This window comes from Petaurus breviceps, unplaced genomic scaffold (assembly GCF_028583685.1).
Source record: "Petaurus breviceps papuanus isolate PSGF00001 unplaced genomic scaffold, PetGlider_PUasm1.0 90769, whole genome shotgun sequence".
Lineage (NCBI taxonomy): Eukaryota > Metazoa > Chordata > Mammalia > Diprotodontia > Petauridae > Petaurus > Petaurus breviceps.
In genome coordinates, this window is record NW_027187341.1 from 6865722 (window position 1) to 6873067 (window position 7346).

General features: G+C 38.4%; 1 pseudogene; it reads left to right on the forward strand.

Moving 5' to 3' along the window:
- Positions 1 to 376: 376 nt before the first annotated feature.
- LOC138146739 (H/ACA ribonucleoprotein complex subunit 2-like) lies at positions 377 to 2347 on the forward strand (annotated as a pseudogene).
- Positions 2348 to 7346: the final 4999 nt, after the last annotated feature.

Sequence of the window (7346 nt, forward strand, 5' to 3'; positions counted from 1 at the left end):
ATATGCCAGGCATTGTACTAATTGCTAGAGATAGAAAAAAAGGCAAAAGGCATTGCCTGTTTTCAAAGGATTGGTGAAGTGGTACAGTGATTGGAGCAAGGGACCTGAAGCCAGGAAGACCTGAGTTCAAATATAATCCAAATATTTATTAGGTCTGTGATCCTGGGGAAATCACTTAACTGCTGTTTGTCTCAGTTTCCCTGCCTTTAAAATGAGGTTGACAATAATATTATTTACCTCCAAGAGTTATTGTGAAGACCAAATAAGATAACAATAATAAAGCATTTAGCATATGCCTGACACATAGTAGGTACTATATATCAGCTATTATATTAAAGGATATTGGCGGGTCACTCATGCTTTGGGAGGATCGGAAGCCTGCTGTCTTGGTAGCCAGTAGTGCCGCAGAGATGACCAAAGTAAAGCGAGAAGTGGAGGAGTAGGAGGCGGCACAGGAGAGTTCTGGGTCCCCTGAGTGCACCTACCAGGAGATGCTGTCGAACCTGAACCCCATTGCACAGCCGCTGGCATCCCGCCGCCTGTGATAGTAATGGAATATAAAGATCCCCCTGTATTGGCTTGGTTTTCAAATTGATTGTGTTAAAACCCAGAGCTTGTTAATCCCACCTGTGGGATGGACTTGTTGATGTGAAAAGAGAGTCCTGAACTGGGAGGAGCTGGTGATGTAAATTTGGAGAGATACAAGAGAGAGGCAGAAGAACTTTTTGGAAGCAGCACCTTGAAGGCAGAGAGAGACTGAGAGGAATGCTGAGGGCCACTTTGAATTGCCCTGGACTTTTGAGACCTGCCCCCGGAGCTGCCAAGGACTGAGGAGACATGGCTATTTTGCTGGTACTTTGTCTGTCTGTTTTGATGTTGTTTTGCCAGATTTGTCCATTGGTGAAGCACAGTCCTGTTGTTGCAGAAGTCCTGGAACCTGACTATTGGCTAAGAGCTCCTGAGGCTGTTCTGCAGAGAGAGAGTGAATACTGTCCATTGGAGAAGGACAGTGCTGTTGTTGCATGGGTCTGGGAATCTTTCTTTTGGTTCAGAGCTACTGAGACTGTCCTGCAGACAGAGAGTGAATACTGTCCACTGGTGAAGGGCAGTGCTGTTGTTGCAGGAGTCTGGGAACCTTTCTGTTGGTTCAGAAGCACTGAAGAAGGATTTTCTTGTTGTATGTTTACAAAAATCCTGGGAGAGGGTTTTGCTAATGTTTTCAGGGGTTCTAGGACTGTTCTGCAGACAGAGGATGAATTAATGAAAAGACTGGCAACGTATCTTGTGGCCTTGCTAAGCTTTGTCTCCCCAGGAACAAAGATTGCTGAGAACTTGCCTCCTGTCAAGATGAAGAAAAGACCTCCATTTGGGTATTAAGTGCTGTGCTTAAACTTGTTGTAACTCTGGGGTAGATTCAATTGTGATCCAGGGGTGGGGAACTTTTGACCTTTTTGTGTTCTACTTTGAACAAATGAATGTACTTTACTTATGATTGGAATCTAATCTCCATTTGAGAAGAGGGGCTTTGTGGTGGACTAAATGAAGGTACAGCCTAGGGGTGGAGTAGTATTAAGAACAGGGACTTTGTAATTGATTAAATGAATGTAAGGTCCTGGGGTGGGGTAGTACTTGGAGATTATTTAATCACACTTAGTAAATGCTGTATTTTGAATGATGTCATATTTTGAGCTTCTCTGTTCTTAATTTGTCACTGAATAAAATGGAGAGCACCTATGCTGGTATTCTGAACCTTGGGAATTTGCCTTTGCTTGGCATTACATTATACCACCTCACTTGGAAGCTGTACAAGTGCATCAAGAAAGCCGTGAAACAGAAGCAGATCCGGGGAGGCATGAAGGAAGTGCATAAATTCCTTAACAAAAGAGAAAAGGGGATCATGGTTTTGGCTGGGGACACACTACCCATTGAGGTATGCTGCCATCTCCCCATTATGTGTGAGGATCTGAGTATGCCTTATGCCTATGTTCCCTTGAAAAGGGATCTGGGAGCAGCTGCTGGCTCTAAGCACCCAACTTGTGTGATTATGATTAAGTCACATGAAGACTACCAGGCTACATATGATGACTGCCTGGAAGAAGTAGAGTCTGTTCCCATCCCCTTGTAAAGAAAAGTAGTTTGATGTTCATGTTTATTTAAGAGACCTTTCTTGACTGCAAAAGACAGTGGTGCAAGCAAACATTGTGTCTCCAAAGGGCAGGTGGACCTGCATCATCTCCCCACCACAATTTCCAGAGATTTTTTTTAATGATAGCTCAAATAATAATTTCGCAAAACTTAAGCCAGTAGTATCGTGGTTGTCAAAGCTATTTGCTACTAAGCAGTGAAATAAAGTTTTGAAAAAAAAGGGGATTGCACTCTAGTAGTTGTTGTTGTTCAGTTGTTCTAACTCTCTGTGTTCTCATTTAGGTTTTTTGAGCAAAAATAAATTAGTGGCTTGCCATTTCCTTCTCCAGTTCATTTTCAGATATGGAACTGAGGCAAAGATGTTAGGTGACTTGCCTATGATCACACAGCTAGTAAGTGTCTGGGGAGGATTTGAATTCATATCTTCCTTACTCTGGGCCAAGTGCTTTATCCACTGTACCATTTAGCTGGAGAGACAATACATCTATACATATATTTAAATACAAACAAGCTATAAGTGTAATAAATAGGAAATAATTAAAATAGAGTAAATCCTACCATTAAGAGGGGTTGTGAAAAACTTCCCATATGTAATGGCAAGCAAAGGTGACTTCCAAGGTTCAGAATACAAGCATAGTAGTTCTTCATTTTATTCAGTAACAAATTAAGAACAGTGAAAATCAAAATACAGCATTCACCAAATGTAATTCAATAATTTCCAAGTACTACTCCACCACTGTGAAGTACATTCATTTAGTCGATCACGAAGTCCCTCTTCTCAAATGTAGAGTAGTTTCCAATCATAAACAAAGTACAGGCATTTGTTCAGTTACAGAGAACAAGAAAAGTCAAAAGTTTCCCACCCCCAGATCACAAATGAATTACATTTATCATCAGTTAACTCTAAGTACTTTCTCAAAAGGGGCAGTGGAGAGCACAAAGGCCATCTACCCCTAAGCTACAACAAGGTTAAGATATCATAACAGCATTTAATACCCAAAGAGATGTCTTTTCTTCATCTTGACCCAAGGCAAGTTCTCAGAAATCTCTGTTCCTTAGAAGGCAAAGCTTAACAAGGCCACAAGATAAATTGCCAATGTCTTCATTAATTCATTCTCTGCCTGCAGAACAGTCTTAGGACTCCTGAAAACATCAGCAAGATGCTCTTCCAAGATTTCTGTAAACATACAACAAGAAAATCCTTCTTCAGGGGTTCTGAAGCAACAGCAAGGTTCCAGGACCTCTGCAACAACAGCACTGTCCTTCAGTTGACAGCTGACGAATCTGGCAAAACAACATCAAAACAGACAGACAAAATACCGGCATCACAGTCATGTCTCCTCAGTCCTTGGCAGCTCTGGGTGGCAGCTCTCAAAAGTCCTGGGCAGCTCGAACTGGCCCTCAGAAATCCTCTTTCTCCCTTTGCCTCCATGACACTGCTTCCAAAAGTTCTTCTGCCTCTTTCACCTGCTTGTGCCTCTCTAAATACACAGTACCAACTCCTCCCAGTTCATCCCTCTCCTTTCACTCAACAACTCCATTCCACAAGTGGGATTCACAAGCTCTAGGTTTTAACACTCAACACAAAAACCACACCAATAGAGGAGCATATTTAAATTCCATTACTATTACACTATAGAATATCAGATTTCCTTTAGTTAAGTTTAGTTCAGAAGATGGGACTTCATGGAAGACAAGAAAGCCAATAGATAGAGTTGTGGAGGGAAAACATTCTAGGTAGCAAACTCAACCAGAGAAAATACCCAGGTCTTAGAGATAGAGAGTTTTATTTGTGAAACAGCAAGAAGACCACTATTGTTAGATCAAAGAATATGTGTTGGGAAATGAGTTATAAGGAGAATGGAAAGGTAGGAAATACCAAGCAGACAATTCTATAATTGATCACAAAAGTAATAGAGAGCTATTGGAATTTATTGACTAGGGAAGTGATGTGGTCAGATTTGTACTTTAGGATAATCACTTTAGTAACTGAATGGAGAATGATTTGGATTTGAGAGACTTGAGGCAGCCAGATACAACAGCAGTCTATAGCAATAGTTAATGAATGAGGTGTTGAAAACCAGATCAAGAATGTTAATATTAAGGAATGAAGGAGCTGTATTCAAGAGATGCTACAAAGGTAAAATCTGTAGTCCTGGGCAATGGATTGGAAAGCACAGGGAATATGGTAGTGAGGAGTCAAGGATGGCAGCAAGCCTGAGTGTAGCATGAGAGTGATGCCTACCATAGTAGTAGGGAAGGTAGGGGGTAAGAGAGTTTAGGGGGAAAGACAATGAGTTTTGTTTCACCAGTACTGAGTTTAAAATGTCTACCTGGACACCTAGTTTAAGATGTCTGAAAAGCAGTTGAAGATATGAAAATGAAGGTTAGCAGAGAGGTTGGGGCAGGATAGGTAGATTTGAAAATCATCAGCATGGAGATGGTAGATGAGCTTGCCAATTTAGGTAGTATCAAAAAGGCAAGAAGGACAGATACTTATAGTTCACCTATTGTTAGAAGGTAGGATTTGGAAGAGAATCCAGCAAAGAACAATGGGAAACTGTTTTCAGGTAGATAGGAGGAAACCAAGAGAGACTGGCATCTTGAAAACCTAGAGAGAAAAGAGTATCAAGGAGGAGAGGATGAGCAACACTATAGAAAGCCACAAAGAAGGTGAGGAGAAGAAGAAATTGGAAAAGACCATTGGATTTGGCTACGAAGGTTATTAATTTGGACAGATTACTTTAGGTAGAATGATGAAGTCAGAAGCTAAATTGCAAAGGATTAAGAAGAGAGTGAAAGAAGAGTAAGTGGAGGCACTTAGTGGAGATGACCTTTCAAGTTTGGTCACAAAAGGCAGAAGAGATATAGGATGATTAAGTGAAGATTTTTTTTTTCAGAATTGACTAGAAATGGGCATGGCTTAAGGCAGCAAGAAAAGAACCAATAGATAGAAAGAGATGGAAAATGAGAGAGAGAGATTCAGAGAGAGAGAGAGAGATTCAGAGACAGAGAGAGAGATTCAGAGACAGAGAGAAAGAGAGAGAGAGAGAGAGAGAGAGAGAGAGAGAGAGAGAGAGAGATTAAGAGACAGAGAGAGACAGAAAGGCAGAGACAAAGAAAGTAATATACTGGATGAGATAGGAAGGATGGGATTACTTCATCAGGTAGAAGGGTAAGCATTAGTAAGGGGTACGTTGACTTTATCATATGAGACAAAAGTGAAGGAGGAGAAAGTAGCAGAAAGCATACATGTGATATGAGATGAGGAGAGGGAAGAAGAGGGAGCTCATAGTTAATCGCTTCATTTTATTCCCCGTGATATAAGAAACAGGATTCTTTGCTGAGAATGTGGGATGAGGTGAAGCTATGAGGGGTTTGAGAAAGATGAAAAGGACTGAAAACTGCTGCTGCAAATAGGATAGTAAACTGATAAGGCAGGCATAGAAGGAGTAGCTATATGAGCCTAGATAAATTGATTAACCTTTCTCAATCTCATTTTTCTTAATCAGTGAATGGGAAACACACACACACACAAATACACACATATATACTTCAAAAAAGATGTATGAATGAAATGAAATCACATGTTAAAGTACTTTACAAATACTAAAGTGCCAAATTAATGCTAACTTTTGTTATTTTAAAAAATCATTTAAGAGGTTTCCTTGGCAGGTTTATGGTTCAACTTGGCTATTAAAAATTTTACATTTTCATACATGTTTGTTAGACAATATTCTATGAAGGAACCAACTGAATTTATGCCCTCTCTTCCCAAAAGATACTCTACTATTACTAAAGCATAGTCATTAATTTCATAGTATAAGTTGAGACTACGAAAGATTAAGTGTCTTGCCCACAAAGTTGAGATATTCTGAAGTCCAAATCTAAATCTCTTATCATACTTATTTTCTAATCTGAACTGTAATTACCCCCTGTAATTCTTGCAAGACAAATTTTCTTATATGCTTTTCATTTGTAGCCAAGAACAAGGTTAGCTTTCAGGTGATGAATGATTTGAGATATAGAAACCTATAAATTAGACAAAAATTAAAAATGTCTTTCATTCCTGAATGTCTCCTTTCTATGCACTCAGTGAAAAGAGTCAAGAGGTGAGAAAGAAAAAAAAAAGAAAGTGGTAAAATTCAATAGTTTTTATACCATTTATAATTACTAATTTAATTATAATAATAAAAGCTTCCATTTTAAAAAGCAATGTAAGTTTGCAAAGTGTTTCATTAGATTTTCATATAGAAACCTTGAGGCAGATAGCATTATCATCCCTGTTTCACAGATGAGTTAAATTGGATAATGAGAAAGAATGCAACATTCTCAGGGTCAAACATCTAACAATCATGTGAAGGAGAATTTGAACTCAGGTATTCCTGACTATAAATTCATTACTTTGTCCAACATGTCAGTTGACTATATACAGTAGTTTTGTTTTGTTTTGTTTTGTTTGTTTATAATTGACCTGGAAGATGACACATAACTGAAGGAATTGAACAATATCCACAAACATATTATCACTATAAATAAAATCAGATTTAAAAAAAGGAAACAAAAGGCAAATATATAATGCGATAGGATAATCACTTTTCAATGTTTTTTTTTTTAATTTTCTTGAGAATCAAATAAGGAGTTGATCATATTGCTAAAGCAAAAAAAACAAACAAACGTAATTTCATGGAACATCTCTTCATGATACCTTAAAGTGACTACAGTTAGCATAAGCAAAAAGACTACTGTACTTTAATGTAGTACAAAAAATGTTTAAGTTCCTACTAACAAAATACTTTGTAAGAAGTATCTAGTATTGTAACTTTTAAAGGAGTTGAAGGACTAGAAAAATTCCCCCCACACTAAGTCAAGTTCTAGGAGATGGTCAAGGACTCTGAATGTCAGCTTCTATTCCTCAAGAAGATATTAGCTTACTGAAATCAGGAGCCCTTTGATATGTGTAGGGATGTGGCATGTGTATGTATATGTGTATGTATTGTCTACATAGCTCCATATGTATCTCAGCACCTTAAAAAATTAGGTACTAGATAAAAGCCTGAAAAGTCCAAGTAAGTCTAAACTGGAAGAAAGGTTAAAATTGAAAAGAAAAACGTATTTGTGGTTATAGTAACTTCAAAATGTCTTATATAAGCAAACTTTGGAACACACATGCACACACATTTATATTTAAGATTTTTACC